We start from the raw sequence: 16,163 nt of genomic DNA, 5'->3' as shown, positions 1-16,163 counted from the left end.
AAACTTTGACAGATTAAGTGTAGTTATAAAAGGTATCGATGATCTTTGGCAAGCTGATCTTGTAGAAATGGATAGCGGAGTATTAAAAGGTGTTTCCAAAATCAATAAAGGTTATAAATATTTGCTAACGATTATAGATGTGTTCTCGAAATATGCGTTTGCTGTTCCTGTTAAAGATAAGAGTGGTAAGAATGTTACAGAAGCATTCGAATCCATATTAAGAACGAGAAAACCTAGTAACTTACAAACTGATCAAGGTAAAGAGTTTTACAATAAAGAGTTTAAGAAGTTAATGGAGGAAAATCAGATTAATCATTACTCAACCTATAGTGGTAAGAAAGCTTCTGTTGTTGAGAGATTTAATCGAACACTTAAGCAGAACATGTGGAAAAGGTTCACGACACAAGGGAACTACAAATGGATAGAGATATTACCAACACTAGTTAAAGAGTATAATCATCAAATTCATAGAACAATTGGTTTAAAACCTATAGAAGTTAACAAGAAGAATGAGCAAACAATATTGGAGAAAGTGTATCAAAAAGAATATAAGCGTGTTAAGCCCAAATACAAGTTAGGTGATCATGTTCGTATAAGTAAGTCGAAAGGGTTATTTGAGAAAGGATATACACCTAATTGGTCAACAGAAGTATTTGTTATTAGCGAAGTTATTCCATCTAATCCGCCTACATATAGAATTAAACATTTAGAAGAAGAGGATGTGCAAGGTAGATTTTACGAACCAGAACTATTAAAGACGAAACGCAAAGATGAATACTTGGTGGAAAAGGTTTTGAGAAAGAAAGGTGATAAAGTATATGTCAAATGGCTAGGGTTTGATGATTCACATAATAGTTGGATAGATAAGAGTAATGTTGTAGTGTAAATATAAATGTTTGTCTTTTATGGTTATTATGCCATAAAGGGATAGTTTGAACGAGATAAGGGGGTAACGAAACGTTACCCCTCATAGCATATTTCCGGGGTCGGTATTTCGACTGTGGAAATTATCAAAAAAGGCGATGGGGACGATTCTACCAACCGCTCTATGTACACAATCAAAGGTGGAGAAAGGCTTGATAACTGGTTGAGAAATAAAGAATTACAAGAGTTGATAAGATACTACAATCAAAAAATAACAGACTCGAGGGGTCGCTCCAAAACAAAGTTACATACAAACAAATATGAGTCCTCGAAACGGGGACCCGCGTTAATCCACAACAACATACAATCTTCATCAATACGTTGAGTTTTGCTGGCTTGGATGTAAGCCAGCTAATTTTTGAATTGATAAGATACTACGATCAAAAAAGCGTAGGTCGACTTTCCAGCAGACGCTCTACTTATCAAATAACAGGAGGAGCAATGGAGCACTTTTGTTCTGTTGCTCTACATAAAAATTAAGTGGAGCAGATATGCTCCGGTAAAAATAAAGAGAAATCTAGCTTTCAAACTAAGAACTAATAGCATACATTTCCAGCGCTGGAATTCCAGCTGTAGAAATTATCAAAAAATAACCGACTCCCAGCGGGGGCCCGCGTTTAACAAAGAAACACAAACAAACTCCCGAACGGAAGATTTTCCGGTTGCAAAATACACCATCATGACACAAAACCACTTCAAAGAAGCGACGTATGCATGTTTGAAAGGGGTCCAGTACTGGTGGACCCCACGAAAATGAAGTTAAAATTAAAGATGTTCTATATAATAAATATGAGTACTATGGATTAATGCTTAGTCTTAATGACATTTGTTACGAACAGATCAAGGACAACTATTGGTATGGTCTGTTTGGTGATTTCAAGTTGATTATAGATAAGAGTACAGGATATTTCAATGCTACTAAGTTGTGTCAAGATGGTGGAAAAAGGCTTGATCACTGGTTAGAAAATAAGGGATCAAAAGAGCTCATAGCATACATTTCCAGAACCGGTATTCCGGGTCTAGAAATTATCAAAAAAGTAGCAGGAGGTAAAGGAGAAATATGGAATGAAATAAGAGGAACGTATGTTTGTAAAGAATTGATTCTAGATATATCACGATGGTTATCTCCAGAGTTTTATCTTAAATGCAATCAAATCATTATCAATTACTTCGTTAAAGACTTTCAACAGCTATACCTTACTAACAACGATCAGCTTCAAACAAGAGTAGAAGAGATAGAACAACAAATGGAGCAATTACGATTGCACAATCAAGAACTAGAAAGCAAAGTTGATTATTTTAAAACAGTTACAGCACCATATACAGAAGATCTAGGAAAAGTACACAAGTTAATCATCATTAAAAAGAACATCACGGCTGCTCAACTTCAAGACATAGTAGACAAGTACGACACAGACAAACATGGTCAGGTTCGGCGTTACGAGTCATACAAATATTGGGTTGGAAGGGTTCAGCAGCGTAATGTCAAGGCAAGACTGCAGTGTCTCGAAGAAAAGTACCCAAACATGTCAGTGTTATTAGAAATCAAAGATCCAAACTCGGTCAACCTCCTAAACAAAGTCAAAGAAAAATACAGCTGTGTTGTTTCGTATGGTTGTCACGTGGATATTGAAGAAGAAGACGACGAGTTTATTGTTGAATTGTTTTTGAGTATGAGATTCGTAAAGGTAAGGGGTATGAGTTTTGGACACCCCTATCAGAAGAAGAATTGATTAACAGTATAGATCGCTTGTATGATAGGTTATTATCTGATAATTAAGGTTACGACTTTTATGGTTTAATCCATCAAAGTACAATTTCAAGCGTTAAACAAACCATCTGTTGTAACATCGAATGCTAAATTCAATATACCACCTAAATCAGGATTATTATGATATTTTCTTATTATGGCTCTCCAATCTACGTAATGTCTAAATATATATATATATAAAATCTACAGAGAGGTCTTGATAAATTGAAATGTTATGCCAATGAACTCTGTCTTTGAACTCTGCAATAAATTCTTCTGTTAAATTTTGAGACATTGAAATCATTTCCCAATCTACTTTGTCAGCGTAATCTCTTATAAGGTTTTCTGATAATTGATGAGTTCCAGATAAGCACCACCAATGAACTCTATCTGCATGTTTTCGTATAAAGGCTTCAGAGAGTTTGTTTTTATAAGATATAGCATGAAAATCAACTTTATCTATAAACTCATTAATAAATTCTTCAGATAGCTTTTGGTTATACGATACTTCTTTCCAATCAACTCTATCTGCAAATTATCTTATGAAGTCTTCTGATAGGTCTTGGCTTCCTGAAATAATCCCCCAATCAACTTTATCAGCTAATTCTCTTATAAACTCTTCCGACAAATTTTTCCATAAACATATTTCGCTCAAATTAACTTTATGCAGATATTTGCGTATGAAGTCTTCTGTAATGTGATCATAGTTATATTCCTCCTCATAATCATCATAACCTATAGATAACCATTGTTCATCAGTCAGTGAATCTAATATCTCATCAGACAAGTCCATAACGTTTGCATAGAGAATGTTTTGTGTAAGAAATGAGTTGTTTTCTTTAGTGGCTTTCTTGAACAAATGATCTAACATACCTATGGACACGCTAAAATTTATTTTGTCTTCATCATTATAACCACCAATATCTAAATATTTACATACACAATCAAATACAGGTTTGTAGGATAATATTTCCTTAGCACTAGTCATGTTTGTTTTTTTATTCTTCGATTTTTAAATTTATTTCATTTTTGTTGGTATATTTTTGGTAGCACCGATCATAGCTCCCTATCTGTTAAATATTTTCTCGCATCTAAAGGGGGCGTTGAATCAATGCCCCCGCGTTAATCCACAACCACATTTTTTAAAAATTTATCTCATTTTTGTTGGTTTTCTATATAACAAATATGGAAGCACATTTTGATTTATTACATGATAGACTTAAACTAATTCATCATGATCTTAAACTCTTAGCAGCACTAGTAGAGAAGCAAATACTGTTAAAGGAAAAAGAATTAATAATAATGCAACAAAAAAACGTCTGATTTGAGTAGTGATGATGAATATAAATATGGTAGTGATGATGATGATGATGATGATGATGATGATGAGTAAGTTTACAAAAATGATTTAATTTTAATATGTGTATATGTGACTTTGATGGGTTAATCCCATAAAAGCCGTGTTCTAATACAACGCGTAATATGTAGACAATAGCAGGGGTGTACAATGTTAAGCGTTGTACTAGGACAAATGAAAATGAACTGAAATAACCCGGTGAAGAGTACTAACGAAGATTTTCTATATAATAAATAAGATGAGTAATTATAATAAATTTACCGTAGTAGAGTTAAGACGACAATGTAAAGAGAAGGGAATCAGAAGATATTCCCGATTAAGAAAAGCAGAACTGATAGACCTTCTTAAACAACATGACGATGAACAAAGCAGAAGGCAGATTAGAGATATATTCCCCTTTAAACAAGAAGTAATTGAAGAACCAAGAATCAAAGTTGAATCACAACCAATCGATGTAAAACGGCAGAACATTGCATTAAAATCAAGATTAGAAACATGGAGATTTACAACAGATTACAAACCACAAGATCCACTTGAACAATATATTACTGCAACATCTAAAGCTATATCAAACAGATTACAAATTAGCTTAAGTAAACATAGTTCATTGAAAGCTAATCTTTATATAAGTTGTACATATAAGAAAGGTGAAGAAACTCAAAACTTCTATTTTAACACTGAAAACCAAGAAATATATCGATCAAGTAATTTGAAAGAAGAAATAACTAAGATGAAACAAAGGTTAAGAACAAGAATGGATGAGCTCCAAGCTAGAGGTTCTGGCTGGGCTCTTATAAACATTAACTTTTTACAACTAGCAATCGTCAAATATACACCATATAGAGGATCAACATACATAGAATTACCTAAACAAATTCAAAACAAAAAAGCAGTAATTAATGTAAAGAACGAAGATGAAAAATGTTTCTTATATTCAATTTGTTCTGCACTCTACCCAGTTAATAAAGATCCACAACGACCTTCCAAGTACAAGTAAGCTGTTAAATACTTAGAAGAAAAATTAAAAAATATTCATTTTCCTGTAAAACTATGCGATATTCCAAGAGCTGAAAAATTATTTAATATTTCTATTAATGTTTATGCATTTGATAAAGACTATTCATTCTATATACTACATCACACACAAAACAAGCAAGAAAATCATGTCAATTTATTATATATAAAAGAACAAAATGAAGACCAAGTTAAAACACACTATTGTTGGATTAAGGATTTAAGCAGACTAGTATGTACACAATTAACTAAAAAGAGAGCTCGAAAATATTTATGTGACAGATGTTTGTTATACTTTTACTCTCAAAACGCTTTAAATAAACATGAGCAAGATTGTTCGTTAAATGAGGCAGTAAAAATAATAATGCCTGAAGAAGGTAAATGCGTTGAATTTAAAAACTACCAATACATAATGAAAATGCCATTTGTGATTTATGCTGATTTTGAATGTTTGCTACATAAAGTTATGGGTTGTAAAGAATGTTATCCAGATAACGAACCATATACGAAAAAATATCAACAACATACACCATCTGGATTTTGTTATTATGTAGTAAAGAGTGATGGAAGTAAAACCAATCCTGTTGTGTATAGAGGTAAAGATGCAGCTAAGAAGTTCATAAGAATGTTAAAGAAAGAAGCCAAACAAATATCAAACATATATAGTCAAAATAATGAACTACCATTAACACGTAAACAGATAAAAGAGTTCAACCAATCCGAATCCTGTTCTTACTGTAAAGTAAAATATACATCAGAAAACCACAAAGTTAAACATCACGATCATATAACAGGAGAGTTTGTAGCACCTCTATGTAATAACTGCAATTTAAAAGTTAAAGTACCAAAGTTTGTACCAGTGATCATACATAACTTGACAGGATATGACTCTCACTTGTTTATAAAAGAGCTTGGATGTAATAAAGAAGAAATAGATCTAATACCGAATAACGAGGAAAGATACATATCATTCAGTAAAAAGGTTGGAACTATTAAATTGAAATTTGTAGATTCATTTAGATTTATGGCTTGCAGTTTAGACAAATTGTCATCGAACTTGAAACCTGAGCAAATGATACATACCCAACACTTTTATCCTAATCAAGAACAGTTTCAACTTGTGATAAGAAAAGGTGTTTACCCATATGATTATGTTAACAATTGGGATAAGTTTAGAGAAAGAAAATTACCACCAAAGGAAGCATTCTACAACAAGCTTAACAACACACATATAAGCGATGAGGATTATAAGCATGCAAAGAAAGTGTGGGAAACATTTGACATTAAGAATCTCGGACAATACCATGATTTATATTTGAAAACAGATGTATTATTGTTAGCAGATGTGTTTGAGAACTTTAGAGAAACATGTCTTAAAGCTTATGATCTTGATCCAGCTTGGTATATGACAGCACCAGGTTTAGCTTGGGACGCAATGTTAAAGATGACAAATATAAAATTAGAATTGTTGTGGGATTATGATATGGTATTAATGGTAGAGAAAGGTATAAGAGGTGGGATTAGTCAATGTTCAAAAAGATATGTGAAAGCAAACAATAAGTATATGGAAGATTACGATAAGAATAAAGAAGATTCTTACTTAATGTATCTAGATGCCAATAACTTGTATGGGTGGGCAATGAGTCAATATCTGCCATATAAGGGATTCAGATGGTTAAGTGAGGATGAGATTGAAGAAATAGATTTTGCAAATATACCTGATGATTCTGATACTGGTTACATATTAGAAGTTGATCTTGAATATCCTAAAGAATTACATGACTATCACAAAGACTATCCATTAGCTCCTCAAAATATATGTCCCCCTGGTTCAAAACAATCAAAACTCTTAACAACCCTATATGACAAAGAAAAATATGTAATTCACTATCGAAACCTAAAACAATGTCTTTCACTTGGATTAAAACTTAACAAGATACACCGAGTTATAGAGTTTGAACAATCAGATTGGTTAAAGAAATATATTGATTTAAACACGCAGATGAGAACTAGAGCAACAAATGACTTTGAAAAAGACTTCTATAAGCTCATGAACAATTCAGTTTTTGGAAAGACTATGGAAAATATTAGAAAGAGAGTTAATATCAAACTTGTAAGTGATGAGAAAAAATACGAGAAGCTTGTAGCAAAACCGAATTATAAGAGTACCACAGTTTTTACGGAAAATTTAGTAGCAGTTCACATGAACAAGGTTAAAGTGCAATTTAACAAACCGATTTATGTTGGTATGTCAATTCTAGATTTATCAAAATATTTAATGTACGACTTCCATTATAATGTGATGAAGCCAAAATACCAAGACAAAATAGAAGTATGTTATACAGATACTGATAGATATATATACCATATTCAAACAGAAGATGTGTACGAGGACATGAAAAACTACATTGATTACTTCGATACGAGTGATTACCCTAAAGATAACAAATATAAGATGCCACAAATCAATAAGAAAATACTTGGTAAGATGAAGGATGAGATAAAAGGCACAATCATAGAAGAGTTTGTGGGTTTAAGAAGTAAGATGTACAGTATAAAAGCACCTCAAATAGATTTAACAGATAAAGACTTTAAAGGTAAGTTCGATAAAGAAAAGTGTTGTAAGAAGGCTAAAGGTGTTAAGAAGAGTGTCGTGTATAAAGAACTTTCATTTAATGAATATAAGAACTGTTTGATTAGCCAAAAAGAATATTATAAGAAGACGAACTTGATTAGAAGTTATAAGCACGATTTGTACAGTATAGAAGTAAATAAGCTAGCTTTAAGTTGTGTGGATGATAAGAGATGTGTTTTAAAGAATGGGATAGATACTCTACCATGGGGAGACTATAAGATAGAAGAGAAATAGTTTTAGATTGTAAGTTTTTAGATGTAAGTTTTTAGATGTAAGTTTTAGATGTAAGTTTTTATGATTTAAATGTCATAAAAGCATATTCAATCTCACTTTAACATTGTAGTTATGGGAATACTTTGCGCTCTGTAACTTTGTATAATTAGCTGGTTCCTTCTGCGCTGGTCAAAAATATTAGGAGGGGGGAAATGCGCCAGAAGTAACCATCCCTAACTACTCATCACCAATGCCAGGGCTTGGTCACCTGTGTATTGAGTCACATCGGTTGACCAATCCATGCTTTGTTTGTATGCTCTTCTGATTTTTATAGGTCTCGTAGGCGAACCTTGCAACACATCTTTTAACAAATCAGCGGCTGCTCGCTTTCCCTCGTCTCGTAGATAAGACATTGACAAGGTAGTCGCCTCTTTCACTGACACATCACATTTCATTTTTTGGATTTTTCGCCTTATCGAGCGCTCACTACTTTCGTCGAAACTCTTTGAAGGTCTTCCATGACACGTTGCAACGTTCGGTTTTATCTCGAATTTTGTTTCTAGCCACTCCGAATGTTTCACTAAAAATTTGTTTCTACTGTGATCTGCTGATTTCCAATATTTGTGTAGTGTTGCACAAAAGTTAGCTACCTTTGAAGTTAAAAGTTCTTCGTCGATTACACCTGTGTTCAAATTTTGTATATAGGCGACAAGATAATCCCTTGTGGCTCTTGTAGCAGGCCCCTGTGGGTTAGTTTGGTTCCTCCACTGCTCAAAAAGAGTCTTAAAAGTAATACCTTTTTCCATAATGAAATAAAAAAAAAAGAGATTTATGTAACACAGTTTTAAACAATAATCATACAAAGTCGATTACATATTATTTTCCTCAACGGTTTTCACCTATAGACTGCATTACGTCCACTTATCTGACACCGGCGGTGCACGGCGGCAACGAAACCCACTTCACTGCACTTAATATTGACAAAAAAATTTGAAAAGGTCGAAACCTTTTGGCAGTAATAGGCACTTTTTCTTCTCAGTCTAATAATTACGAAATGTAAACTAAGCACTATATGTTTACATCACTCTGCTACCCTTTAAATCAACTTGACAAAAAAGCAAACTGATTACACAAATTATAAGCTTTAGGAACTTATTAACTAAAGAAAATCGCAAAAGGCTTACATTCGGCTCGTAAACGACAAGGCACAGTCACAACAATGAAAATCATGACTAAGAGCACACGTCATCCGTTGCTCTTTCTTTCAGCGACAGTGGCGCCATCCAGCGAAGATAAGAAAACTTTAAAATGTACAGAATTATTCATTTATATAATTAAGAAATACTTCTAGCACAAATTGCGCCTAAGAATCGTATTTCTATTTTTCGTTTTTGGCCACCTAGAATTTGATTCTGGACCAGTGTGCATTGCTTGATATAAAAAATAGCTTCTTTCGGTATGTCGCTGCTAAAGATACTTACCGTGAAACTTTTGTGATTTTTACGAGGGGCAGCCCCATATCAGTCACTGACACATGCAAGGAGCGTCGGAGCGTTAACTCTCTGACTTTTGTGATTAATCTAACCTCACTGGCATTTCCACAACAGCATTTAGAATGTTTGTAAGGATCCACCATCTTATGCTACGCCCCCTGTGCCTCCCTAAGGCAGTGTATTATTAAACTAACATTCCAGATTTCAGAACGCATACCTTTTTACTACAATTACATCAAATTTCACATTAATTGATCAAAAAATGTATTTCCGTATGTCCCTGCTAAGAACATTTATGGTCATTTTTTATGTGGTTTCTGGAAAAGGCTACAGCCTCAGATAAATCACTGGCACACGCAAGGAGCGTCGGTAATTAATTCTGCAAAATTTGTGATTAATCTGACGCTCACTGGCATTTCCACAACAAAATTTGGATTTTTTAAAATAAAGATCCAGTATCTTATGCTACGCCCTATATGCCACCCCCCTCAGGTGGTGCGTTACCAAAATAACATTCCAGATTTCAAAATCTTACCTTTCTACTACAGTAACATTAAATTTCACATTAATTGACAAAAACAAAGTATTTTTTCCCGCATGTCCGTGCAAAAAATAACTACGCTGAATTTTTAATGTGACTTTTGGATGGGGGCTGTAGCCAGATATAAGTTACTAGCACATGCAAGGAGCATCAGAATATTAGTTCTGTGGCATTTGTGATGAATCATACGATTACTGGCGTTCCTAAAATAAAAATTGGGACTTTAGTAACACTCCACCTACCACTTTTTTATGCCCCTTGACCCCCAAAGGGAGAGCCTTACCCAAAATAAAGTTTGAGACGACTCCACTAGCATTTAGGATGAGTGTCATCGCATTTTGTGTCAAATAACATTCATTTATAGCAAAATCCTTAGCAATAGTTATTGGAGAAAACTGCCTCCAAAATTTAACATTGAATCTCCCATAAGAAAAATGAACTTTTGTGTTTACGCCCCCAAAAGAGGGGTTAAACAGTGATTTTCTTTTATTTATTTTTGAAATTTGAAAAATTCAGACATTTTCCAATAAGAATGCCAAATTTCACGTTAATAGTATGAAAACTTCATATTCTGCCAGTGCTCTAGAAAATTACACGAATTATGGAACAGTCTGTATATATATATATATATATATATATATATATATATATATATATATATATATATCGGGTGATTCCGTTAGTCCGTACCAGGCCTTTAAATCGAAAACGGTCCGAGATATGTACAAACTGAAAAACATGTATCCTATTAGTTGCAAAGGACTACAGAGCGAAGTAAAAAGTTCCGTCCCAGGGTCCCCCGCAGGGTCCCAAGCGGGTCCAACTCAAAATTGTCAAATGGAAAGAGGGGTCAAGTGGTATATCGCTTGAAAGCTCTTGTAAAAAGAAAGAAGCTACAAGTCCTGATTCGTTACGATCACCCTATGCAACATGGCGGTGGGTCAAAATGTCATCAAAAGTTGCATTGAAATAAATGTAAAAAAAACACATATTCCAGTGGAATTGGCGGTAAAATTGCTGGACAGTGCCCGGTAGCCCTGAAGAGTTGTGATGTTCATTATAAAAACACATCAGCGAGTGGTGCGCACAGCCGAAATATTGAGTCAATGACACTAGTCGGTCGGGAGAAAACAACTGTTTTCACTGTGCTTGCACAGAAGTCTTCCGAGATGTGGAACGAAGCAAGCATGCTCTACCAATGTTTCCTGCATATTTTGTAAGAGGTCTGGGGCTCTTCCCAGATCTTGACCTTGGTGTCGCACAGGATGTGTGTTTGAAAGCCCTCTGTCGGTAGTTGTGATGTTGCTTCTTAGGGTGGTCTCTCCCCTCCCAGACCTCCGACACTATGAGATCAAGGAAATTGAACACTGTATCCTCCCGACTGGCCAGTGCAACGGACGAAATATTTCGGCTGTGTGCACTACGCGATGATTTGTTTCCATGATGCACACCATAACTCTCCAGGGTACAACAATTATACGGAACATTCCCCTGGGACATGTTGTTTTGCATCATTTGCCCGCGTTCAGCCCAGAACCCAAAACGGCGGTATAAATAGATCTGTATTCTGGACTTGCCGTTTGCTATCCAATGACGTATAAATCTTGCCAATCCCCGAGTGTCATGTTGCGACATTCTCCGCGTTATTGTGTTATTTCCGTTCGAGAGTGCATTTTCCCTCCAATTCCCGACCTAGGTTTGAATGATGTCACACCCTGGTTCGTCTGTATACCTATCTTAAGCTCAGTGTTCCTCAGTAACAACAGGCGAATAATGGGATTGACGCAAGGTTCCAGCCCTTTCCTTACCTGCCCTTTTCTCTCCTATGTGTCGTGTAAAAGTGAAATTCATGAGACATTAATGTCGTGAAACGTATAACTTCAAATGAAATACCGAAATGAATAAACGTACACGTCTTTGATAACGATTACTGCAACTGGATTGTGCTGTTTGCTGGTTTATGTTTGTTGTACAAAACATACGCCTTTCGAGAGAAACAGTCGCAGACAACCTTGAATTGAAAGGCACTAAAGTGAGGTACGCTGGAACATAGTTTGTTCCACAATAAGTTGAACAGGCTTTGCTGAAGGGTCGTTAGTACGAATTGTAGTGAAGTACTTGTGCTGTGCAAAAGTAATACACGCTACGAATTGAGTTGTGTGTGTGTCAGAAGGCTTCCATTTCATTGTAGAAGGTGGCACGTACTACCCTAATATCGTGTGTTAGTGCAGTGTCGGCTAAAGATAGCACTGTATTGGAACAATGCCATATACGAACGGGGAGGCATTTGACATGTTAATAGTGTTAGGGGAATGTAGGCAAAACTATAGAGCTGCAGCCCGAATTTATAACGCAAGGTTCCCACAGCGACAATCAATTTCCCATAATGTACTTCGACGGTTAGCAAATCGTCTGAAACAAACAGGGCGCATACCTCCTCAATATGGGGGTCACAAACATGCTCCAATTGTAGATGACAATGATGTCGTTATTGATGTTTTGGCAGCTGTCGACGTACGTCCTAATGCATCCTCAAGAGATATTGCCCGGGATCGCGGAATTAGTCAAACAAGTATACTGCGTATACTGTGGAAGCATAAACGCCACCCGTATCATATTTCCTTGTGCCAGGTGCTAACAGATGCCGACCGTAATAAGCGCCTCCAGTTTTGTAATTGGGCCCGTCAGAAATTGAGGACAAACCCAACGTTTTTCAGTATGTACGTGCTGTGGACAGACGAAGCAATATTTACAAGTGATGGTCATGTCAACCTACACAATGCACATTATTGGGCTTGCGGAGAATCCGCACTGGACACTACAGACCGACCGACAAAGACGCTGGAACATCGATGTGTGGGGTGGTATCATTGGAACACATGTAATTGGGCCCTGGTTTATTGATGGAAATTTAACGTCAGCTCTGTTCCATCAATTCTTGACAGAACATCTACCGCAACTGCTGGAAAATATCCCACTTCATGAGCGGCGTAATATGTGGATGCAATTGGATGGTTGTCCAGCACATGCTTCTCGTATATGCAGAAGTTACCGTTGGTTAGGAAGAGGGTCCAATACACCTTTCCCTCCTCGCTCTCCAGACCTTACGTGCATGGACTATTATTTCTGGGGTCAACTCAAGGAGCTTGTTTACACGAATAGACCAACTACACCAGAAGATATGAGGCAACGTATAATGACCGCATTTCGAAGCATAGGAGAGGCAGAGCTTGAAGCTGTGGGCTATAATTATTATCGCCGTCTGGATCGTTGTCTTGCTGTACATGGACGACAATTTCGGTAAAACGTGATGTAAAACGTGCTGTGTGAAGTGCACATCTATTACATAACGGACAGCAGCTGTCTTCAAGGTAAATATGATATATCCTTTGTACGTTATGCGATGGTAAATTAATTCTTTAGAACAACGTTAGACGTTTCAATATAATATGCTTACCTGTCCACCATAACGCTTCCATTTCCATACTGTGTATGTTACCAGTGTTGACTACGAGACGAGACAAGACAACACTTTTCAGTAGTGTCCCGAAAGAGGACTGAACGGTCTGTGTAGTATTGTACCCGGAAAACTTATGTTACCAAGGAAATATAGCTGTTCAAAATGTTCTGGGTCTTCCCTCCAGCACAATCAAACAACTACTAATTTGGAGGTGGATATCTCGAAATGGTTACCGTGATATGTTGTACCTTTGAAATAATGAGACACTTGTTTTTCAGTTTTTCCGTCTGGCTGCCCGTTTCAGATTTATATGGGTGGCCATATTGTTTTCAATGCAACTTGATGACATTTTGACCCGCCGCCTGTTTCATAGGGTGATCGTGAGAATCGGGACTTGTTGTAGCTTCTTTCTTTTTACAAGGGCTTTCAAGCGATATACCACTTGACCCCTCTTTCCATTTGACAATTTTGAGTTGGACCCGTCGGGGACCCTGCGGGGGACCCTGGGACGAAACTTTTTACTTCGCTCTGTTGTCCTTTGCAACTAATGGGATACGTGTTTTTCAGTTTGTACATATCTCGGACCGTTTTCGATTTAAAGGCCTGGTACGGACTAACGGAATCACCCGATATATTATATTATATATATATAACTAGGGGCTGCTGAAAAACTAGTAGTCCAACCGAGAAGGAGGGTAGGTAGAATGATTAAATTGTACAGTTTTGAGGAACATATCTCTGTATATACAAATACAAATTTTCATATTAAAAATGAAATTCTTATTTTGTTTTTCAGGCCTCTGCATTGATTATGTGTGCCCAACCAGCGAACTTTAAGAACATCGAGATCACAGCTGTCATAAAGAGTAAATCAGTGAAACACTATGGAACTCTCCTCCGTTATGGACAGTGGTGAAGAAGTTAGTGGCACAGGATTTAAAAGTGGCGATTTCTCAACAGATGATGCTTTACATCCAGGATGACCGAAGCTGTGACCAGTTCTGAGAGTGCCCCCCCGGAGGAGACCAAAATAATACGTCTATAATATAATAATGAATAGTACCAGTAGTGCCCCCTCGAAATGCTAAGTGTGCGCCCCAGAACACTTTTTCTGAAAGAACGACTGGCTGTGACTGTTCCCGAAATCATGGATGCAATTCGTGACATTATTCTTGAAAATTGGAGAATTTCAGCACAATCTTTAGATTGTGTGTCAAAGATTGTGGGTATTTTTGTGGAACATGTCGGTAGCATAATTCATAATGACTTGGGCATCACAAGTTCTCGGCATAATGGGTTCCCAAAAATCTGTCAGGAGATTAAACGAGAGAAAGAGTGACGGCATCAAAGGAAGTCTCTTCCCATTTTGACCATAATGCCGATCAACTTCTGTCAGTAACCATGGACGAAATATGGTTATTCTAGGATAAAAGTGGAACTGAAAAGGTAGGGGGACGCATAACTTCACGCCATCAACCTTTCTATCATTGCCAATTGTACTTCTTTTTGAAAGTGGGGGGACACCACATATATTTTCTGGAAGTGAGGGAACGAAGTCCCCCGCGTTCTCCTCACTTTTTCCCCTGGTTGTACTGCTACGATTCTGAAACAAAACAACAGTCAATGGAGTGGTAGCACTCATTTTTCCCTCGCCCGAAGAAGTTCAAGAGACAGAAGTAGGCTGAGAAAATGTTTATAACATTATTCTGGGATAAGGATGGAGTCGTACGCATAGACTACCTGCCCAAGGGTCAGATATTTAATGCAGAATCTCTGCATTACTCACAAAACAAAGAAAAATTGAAAATACAACGCCGCGGAAAATGAAAAGAAAGGAATTTTGTTTCTTCAGGGGAATACACCTTTTCATCAGACAGTGCAAGCACAATTGACATTGCATAATCTAGGATTTCAACGTCAAGATCATCTCCCTATTCCCTGGTTTTAGCTCTGTCTAACTATTACTGATTTCGCAAGCTCAAGTAACACTTGAAAGGATGCAATTTTAGATTTCATAAGGATGATGCTACGAACAATGGTGCGAGGAAGTCTCCAGATTTTTTGAACTGGTCTGCAAAAACTGGAGCACTGCACAAGGAAGTGTACTGAACCTCGGCGAAAGTATATAGAATAACTAAAATTTTACCATTCCACGTACGAATTTTCCAACAGTTCCTCGTACATTTTTACTCAATAGGTAGATATCACGTCAGTGCTTTGAAGCAAGGTAACTAAGGGAGAACTAATTACTAACTAAAGATCAACACTCTAACAATACGTTTTATTGAAACTAATCAATTTAATTCCATATGTTTATTATTATTTGCAGTAAGGAAAATCACAACTCTTTTTATCTTCATAAATTAACTTCTGATACTCGCAAATTAAGCTGTTATAAGCCCATTCTATGAATATTTAATGCCGAAAATAATGTTTCAGAAAAAAAGTACAAAACCTTTAAATAAAACAAAATGTGTAACTGAAAACTTCAAACCTGGATCAATGCACACGAGTTATTTAATGTATTTAATATAATTAACGGTTTTACCTTCCTTCTGTTTCTAACAGTTCATCTAATGCGTAGAAAACAAGTCGACCAACTCTATTAGTTATTTGCTAGGCATAATGAAAAGTTGTTTTCAGTTGAATCGGACATACCTGTTCTCACTGTTGGAAACTAAAAATCATAAGAAAGAACTATAACTACAATTTACCGGGAAAGACGCTAAATTAGAGAACAGAAACATACATCCATACCCAGACGTTCAAACAAGAA

Source organism: Thermobia domestica, chromosome 5 (genome assembly GCF_964235325.1).
Source record: "Thermobia domestica chromosome 5, izTheDome1.hap1.1, whole genome shotgun sequence".
NCBI classification, from domain to species: domain Eukaryota; kingdom Metazoa; phylum Arthropoda; class Insecta; order Zygentoma; family Lepismatidae; genus Thermobia; species Thermobia domestica.
This window is presented reverse-complemented; position numbering follows the sequence as displayed.